Source organism: Callospermophilus lateralis, unplaced genomic scaffold (genome assembly GCF_048772815.1).
Source record: "Callospermophilus lateralis isolate mCalLat2 unplaced genomic scaffold, mCalLat2.hap1 Scaffold_708, whole genome shotgun sequence".
Taxonomy (NCBI): Eukaryota; Metazoa; Chordata; class Mammalia; order Rodentia; family Sciuridae; genus Callospermophilus; species Callospermophilus lateralis.
The window spans coordinates 740,069-747,128 of record NW_027515187.1 but is presented as its reverse complement, the minus strand read 5'-3'; the positions used below and the strand labels follow the sequence as shown (position 1 = coordinate 747,128).

The 7,060-nt window shown below is 40.2% G+C and overlaps 1 pseudogene; it reads left to right on the top strand.

Annotated features, from left to right (window-relative positions):
• Nucleotides 1-344: 344 nt before the first annotated feature.
• Nucleotides 345-881, top strand: LOC143640893 (ubiquinol-cytochrome-c reductase complex assembly factor 3 pseudogene; annotated as a pseudogene).
• The last annotated feature ends 6,179 nt before the right edge of the window (nt 882-7,060 follow it).

The following is a 7,060-nucleotide window of genomic DNA, read 5'->3' as shown; positions in this document are numbered from 1 at the left end:
TGCATTGTTTCCAATCACAACTAAATAAAGGAATACATAAATAAGTGAAGAATGTGTTAGCTGAATCACATGAAAAGCTAATTGTTTAGGATACAATGTGTACTTTCCCCAAGACCATCATTGTAAAATGCCTCAACACATCTCCATTTCCTGTCCTAAACAGATCATATAACATTAATGCAGAAGAGCTCTTTGAAAACATAAAACATGCTGATACTCTAGATTTATTTTTTCATTATATTAATATGAGTCTTGATTATCTTTTTATTGTTATTCTTAAAGAGACTACATTTTAGGCAATCAAAATCTTTTACTTCTATGGGCAATCAAAATCTTTTCCTTCTATGGATTCATTCTTATATTAAAAATAGTTAATTTTCTGAGTAGCGGTGCTGGGCGCTGGGGCTGGCGTGGGGTCCCGCGCTCTTTGCTCTGGTAACCCCAGGAGAGCTGCGGAAGCAGGAGATGCTGAAGGAGATGCCCGAGCAGGACCCTCGACGCAGGGATGAAGGGAAGAGGAACCAGCAGCTAGTGATGGCCACGCTGCAGGAGGCCGCGGCCACGCAGGAGAACGTAGCGTGGAGGAAGAACTGGTTGGTTGGCGGCCGCGGCGGGAGATCAGCGTGATGCCAGACCTGTCCGAGTGGGCGCTACGACCTTGGTTTGAGCGCAGATCACAAGCAGCCTTTCAGCTCCGTGAAACCGGCGGGGAATCCGGACCTCGGATGCCGCACTCCAGGTCCCGGAGAGCGGCCGCCGGGTGAGCATCATACCCCCTCCAACTCTGCGCTGATTGCTTTAACGTCCACATCATCCGCCAAAGTCGTGTCCGGGGTCGGTTGTGGTGAACAGAAAGAACCAATAAATTCTGTGCCTCCCAAGTGAGCCGTGCAGTCGCACGCCTACTGGTGCTGAGAGATGTGCGGGTCATCGCTCAAGCCGGCTTGGGGAGCTCTGCTGAGCAGGGCTCCGGCCTACCCCACCCCATTGTCTGAAGTTCTATGGGCTTAGTAACCACATTTTCAATACAGGTCTTGTTATGTAAGCGTTACTTCTGGGGAAAACCAAGCGACATTCCCTAAATCGAAACTATTCTGGAAAAGCTTGTTAGCAATGGATACTCATAGATGACATCTGTTCTTTGAGGGAGGTTGAAGAGGGGCATCTAGCACATATATGCCTTCTGTGGCCATTACTTAATCTCTGGTTAAAGAGGTTTAGAGAGGCTGATTTACTAGGGGTGGTGAAAGAAGCATACTTTTAGTCAAGATCTGGTTCAACTCCCGAATGTTACAAAACCTGAGTCTGCCCTATTTTGTAAAAGGTCATAACTATCTCCAGGGTTATCAATTGATTATCCCTAACTCTGTGGCTCATACCTGTAATCCAACAGACCTGGGAGGCTGAGGCAAGAGGATCACAAGTTCAAGGCCAGCCTCTGCAACTCAGTGAAACCCTGGCTGAGAATGTGGCTTAGTAAAAAGCACCTCTGGGGTCAATCCTCTGTATCAAACAATATAAATAAATAAAGGGACTGGGAATGTTCCTTCATATTACTCCTAGGTTCAATTCTCGATACCTCAAATAAAAATAGGCTAGCCTGCATGATGGTGCACATTTGTAATCCCATCGCCTGAGGAGGCTGAGGTAGGAGGATCTCAAGTTCCAGGCCAGCCTGGATAATTTAGTCAAGACTCCCGTCTCAAAATAAAAATGAAAAGGACTGCAATATTGCTTAGTGGTAGAGCATTTGCCTATCATGTGCAAGGCCCCAAGTTCAATCCCAATACTAGACAGGGTGTGGGGGAATAGATTTAGAAATGTAAAGGGCCTGACATAGCAATGTAATGGGTCCTCTCCCCTCTAAAGGTTCACACTGTAGTTCTGAATCCAGTTATAGGACCTATGGGAAATGCCACTGAGAATGAGATAAATCACTGGGGTTGCAGCCCCATTGTAGTCAGGTCACTCCCCTGTTCATTTTTGGTGCTGGAGATGTTTGAACCTAGGTCCTCAGGCATGCTAAGCACATGCTCTACTAACAAACTACACCCTCCAGCTTCTTTTTTTTTTTTCTTATCAGTGGACTTTATTTATGTGGTGCTGAGGATTGAACCCAGTGCCTAATGCATGCTAGGCAAGCGCTCTACCCCTGATCCACAACCCCGGCCCTTCCTTTGTTTTATACCCTGTGGTTCCCAAGCAAGATTGCAATTGACAGAAAACACTGCTTTTATTGAATTGAGTCAAAACAATAAATAAAAGTTGTATAACACTGTGATGAACAGTTTATAATCAGAGATGAATGCTGGTGCTTTTTTCAGCTGCTGGATTGTAGAGTCATGTTCAATACATTTGTTGTGATCTTTAAAACCTCAGTCATTTATAAACTACCACATCTTTATGGTGCAAAAAAAATAAATAAAAATAGTTAATTTTCTTCCACATAATTCTCCAGGTTCACCATGTCCTTAAATCTCCTTTGTTACTAAAATATTTGTGAAAATCTCAAGGAAGAGGCTTGTCTTGATATGTTTAATAGAAAAGAAAAGCAAACTTTCTCAGGATTTGCTTTTTTCTTTTCTATAATGTATTAAAGACACCACAGTAGATATATTTCCTAAATATATTATCTTTATGTATAAATATTTAGAATATATATATATATATATATATATATATATATATATATGTATGTATTATAAGTGCTCCTAACTGAAGTATGTTTCCAACTATATAATAAACAGGTATTTACTAATTTAGAGTTTACACCTGGGTTTAAAAGATTTAACATATTCTTATATGAAATATATTTTTATAAACAAAAACTACAAATTCTACTAAGCAAGATTTAAATCCCTCCCTGAAATTTTGCTAAAAAAAACCCAAACCAAAACCAAAATCAAAACAAAAAACAATAAGAAAACATTGCTTAGAAAAATAATCACTCAGATGGAGCACCTGACATTGGAGGAATTCCCCCATTTCCTTCATCTTTTGAGATGAAGCAAAACTGGGGTGGGAAAGAGAGGAATCATCCCATGGGTCGGTGGTGCCTTGGTTCTCTAATTACCGTTTTCACTCTCAAGAGAAGAGGAGGTACTGGTTAATACCCAGAGCCAGAACATCTTAGCTGACTTCCACTACCACCTAACAACCAAATGAGAAATGAATTGAGACATATCCACCATTTAACAAGGGCCTAGAACTGACACCCACACAAAATGCATAGATGCCTGAAATGTATACAAAGAAAAGCAGTCATTTGCTGAGTGAGTGAATTCTACTACTTGATTAAACTTGTAGATCTTCCTCAAAAGAAAACTAATTCTTAGCTCTTTTACTAATGATTGACACCCACCCTTTCAATGTAAAGGGCAGGAGGAGGAAGGAACATGGAGAGCTATGGGGAAGAGAATTATCATCTATTCTAACATAAGAAAGTATCCATATAAGGAGAATACTTAGATTGCCTAAAACACAAGACCCATATTAACACAGTGGAAATATAAATCAGGAACATCAGTAAATTTTTTTTTTTGTTTCCAAAGAGCTCTTTTTCTGTATTAATATTTTTTGATCAAAATTAGTTATAAGGAATTTTCACATAAAGAGTATCTTTTATAAACAGGGCCAATATAAACCTTAAATTTTAGAATGATTTTATATTTATTAATTTAATTATAAGTCCAAGTTTAAAAAAAATAAAATGTGATGGATTTCAAATGTCCAATCTCCAAACCAACTTATGAGAGGTTCTTGAAGGTAAGGATTAAGAATCAGATAAAATAACTTCTCACTGAGAGTTAATGGCAATCTAGCAAGGGTTTGATTACCAGCATGGTGTTTAAAACCTCAGTCATTTATAAACTACCACATTTTAAAAAAATATATGATGTCCCTAGAAGGAGATGATTTCTAATCTGTAACATACACTGAATCTGAAGACTGATATGTGCTCTTACCTGATGATTGAAAACATTGAATTAAAATTTTTGCATTCCCTAAGGTGCAATGCTCTCTTGATAAAATGCTTAATGAGCTTCATCCTCTTCAGCTGGTTTGTCTCTAGAAGAATTTCAGATGCCATCCAAAATGTCTCCTGGTTAATGACTTCCTCATATTTCTTCAGGTTGTGACAGCTGGATTGTGACTTAAGTTTAAATAAATCATCTATATATTCAGTAGGCTCAATGTTGCAGAAGAGTTCAAAACTCTGCATGGAGAGCTGGGTGGCAACTTCCACAGTACTGAGCTGAAGGAGGGAAACTTGACCCTCTCGCAAAAACTCCTGAGCATCCTCATCTGAACAAAGCACTTCTATCTCCATGTTGTTTTTCAGATAATACCTGTGAAAGCAGAAGTGTGTTAGATGTAGTCCAGCCTAAGCAGAAGCCTCATGATATCTGTAAAACATAATCCTACTTTCTAAGGGAAGCTTGACATAATACAGAATTGAAACCTGGAAGAGCTCTGTTTACCCATGACGGACAGTGCAGTTGCTGAATCCATTGGTAGAAAACAGAACCCAGAAGTCAGAAAAGGAAAAGTACAAATCACTTGGGATTTCATTATTACTGACTGAGATACTTTTTCACCATTCCTTTTCTGCTGTCTAAACCATTCTATCTTTTTTTCTACGGATGACAGAAAATAGTTATTTCTAAGTTTAACAAAAGGTACAGGCTCTATGTGTGAGCAGAAAAAGCCAGATCAGGGACATTACTCCATTTTGAAAGAAAACCTGATCATTGAGGGGCCCAAATTAGATCAGTTAAAGATCATTTAATTTTAAAAAAAATCCCCAATAAACCTAACAGCTATTCCTTCATGTGATCTTATGACAACAACCCTAAAGCAGAACTCAGAGCTAGTCCATCTCATTTTAAGCAACTTATTGAAAACGGCATTTAGGTATTTGCTATTTTCTATTTTCTCCCTTCATCCCCTCCTTCCTTCCTTCCTTTTTGGGAGGGCAGATATTTTCTCTAATCAAAATTCTATAAATGAAGAAAGAGTGGAAGTCCCATTAAGCTGGTCTTTTGCAAATTTTACAAAATATCTCTGTCAGATAACAATGCATACTGGGCTTTTGACATTCATAGATGGAATGCTCTCCATTTTGATTACACATTAAGCCTATGACAGAGATCCACACATATATTTTTTGAATAATGAATGTGAATCATAAACTTGCAGCTCCATAGTGATCTGAAGAATTCCACCATGATTACAAATATATCAATGTACATTCAAATGATAATTGAGAAAAACCAACTTCCTAAAATAAAACTATTTACTACTGTTGAGGTTGGAAATAAAACTGAAGGTTACGAACATTATAGTTGATAGTTATAAAACAAATTTTGAGCAAAGTCAATGGTAGTTTAGATCTATAACAAGGAAAATTTGAGCACAACAGAACCCTCCAGAAGAAAAATAGAATAACGTTATTTTTGTGAAAACTCAGTTTTCAGTCTGTATTTGATCTGAGATCCTAAACCTAAGTACTGCTTTTCAACTTCTAGTTAGTTGTGGTTTGAAAATAAAATTACATATCCCCAACAACAGAAATGTCACTGAAAAGAATGACAAAATCAGCACTGCCTTCTTCCATGTACCATGGGGCACAGGCACTTACACAGCAAGCAACCAAGCTCTGTAGCAACTGGAATTTGGTTCCAGCATTCAGGGGTGGTTTCTGTAGTGTAATGCACAATGACTGACTGGACAGAGTTATTCTGCCAAATACACTGTCATAGATATCTCAGCCTAAAATAATGAAGTTCCTTGAAAATCAGGCCTGTGGGAGCATATGATAATTGAAAATGATTAGAAGCACTGTTTGTTAATGCCCACATATAAATAGGAGGAAGCAGCGGGCTCTACTCTGCGACTGCACCTCAAGCTCCCTCTGTTTTATCAGCAGGTATTCCAGAGGGCAAGACAAGGGGAGGTTACAAAATCACCCTCAGGAACGGACACCAGAGGCTCTGGGACAGTTTCACGAAGATGGAGGTGACAACTCAAGGAAGTCACTGCCACACATGTAGGACCTCTGTGCTGCTGCTGCTGCTGCTATGGCATCTGCTGCACCAGGGCTGCTCCCTGTGGGCCTCCCTCCCCAGGAGGGCATGTACCATGGCTGGTGGGCAGGCACAGAGGCTTTGCTTTCTGTGCCCTTGTTGGTTCTGCTCTTGGCGAAGGCACTGAGCTCTTGTCACTGTCCCATGGTGACCCTACTGTGGGCAAGGTGGGCTGCAGCACAGAGAGTCCACTCCCTGTCCACTTCAAGCTGTGGGATTCCTCTGAAAGGCAGTGAGGACCAGCCCTGTGCCTTCCACCTCATGAGTCCATCCAGCATCCAAGCACACTGAACTCGGTCCCTCCTTCCCACTTCACTTAATTCCCTCTTTGCCTAATTCCTTCCAGGTTGTCCACCCCGCTGGATGATACTTCCTGTTAGAATTATAAACATATAATTCTATTCCCAGAGAGACCGCTGCAGGGTCCTACTCAGCCAACACCTGTCAGGGTGCCAATGGGGTCTGGGAGTACAAGGCCAGAAGGCAGGGTTATTCAAGTTGCTCACTGCACAAAGTCCCCCAGCCAAGACAGTAAACATCACATATTATATCTATCAATGTTACAAAGTTAACAATTTATATAACTTTCACACAATTTTGTCTGCCAATGAGGATGATAGAATAAATAAGAACAAATATTCTCAGAGTCATTATATTGAACTCCTTATTCACCATTTGAGGTTCTCCTCATCTGTTCCTATGGATGTGAGATACGATCTGATGGGGTTTCTTACTCCTATAACAGCTTCGCTACTGTGTGCTCACTTTGTGCTGTCAAATATTTTTTTCTTTCTTTTTTTTTTTCTTTTTGGCATCTTGGGAATTGAACCCAGGGGTGCTCTACCACTGAGCACCATATCAGCCCTTTCTATTTTGTATTTTGAGACAGGGTCTCCACTATGCTGCCAGGCCTGGCCTGGAATTTGCCATCCCACCTCAGTCTCCCAAATTGTTGTGATGACAGGCGTGCACCA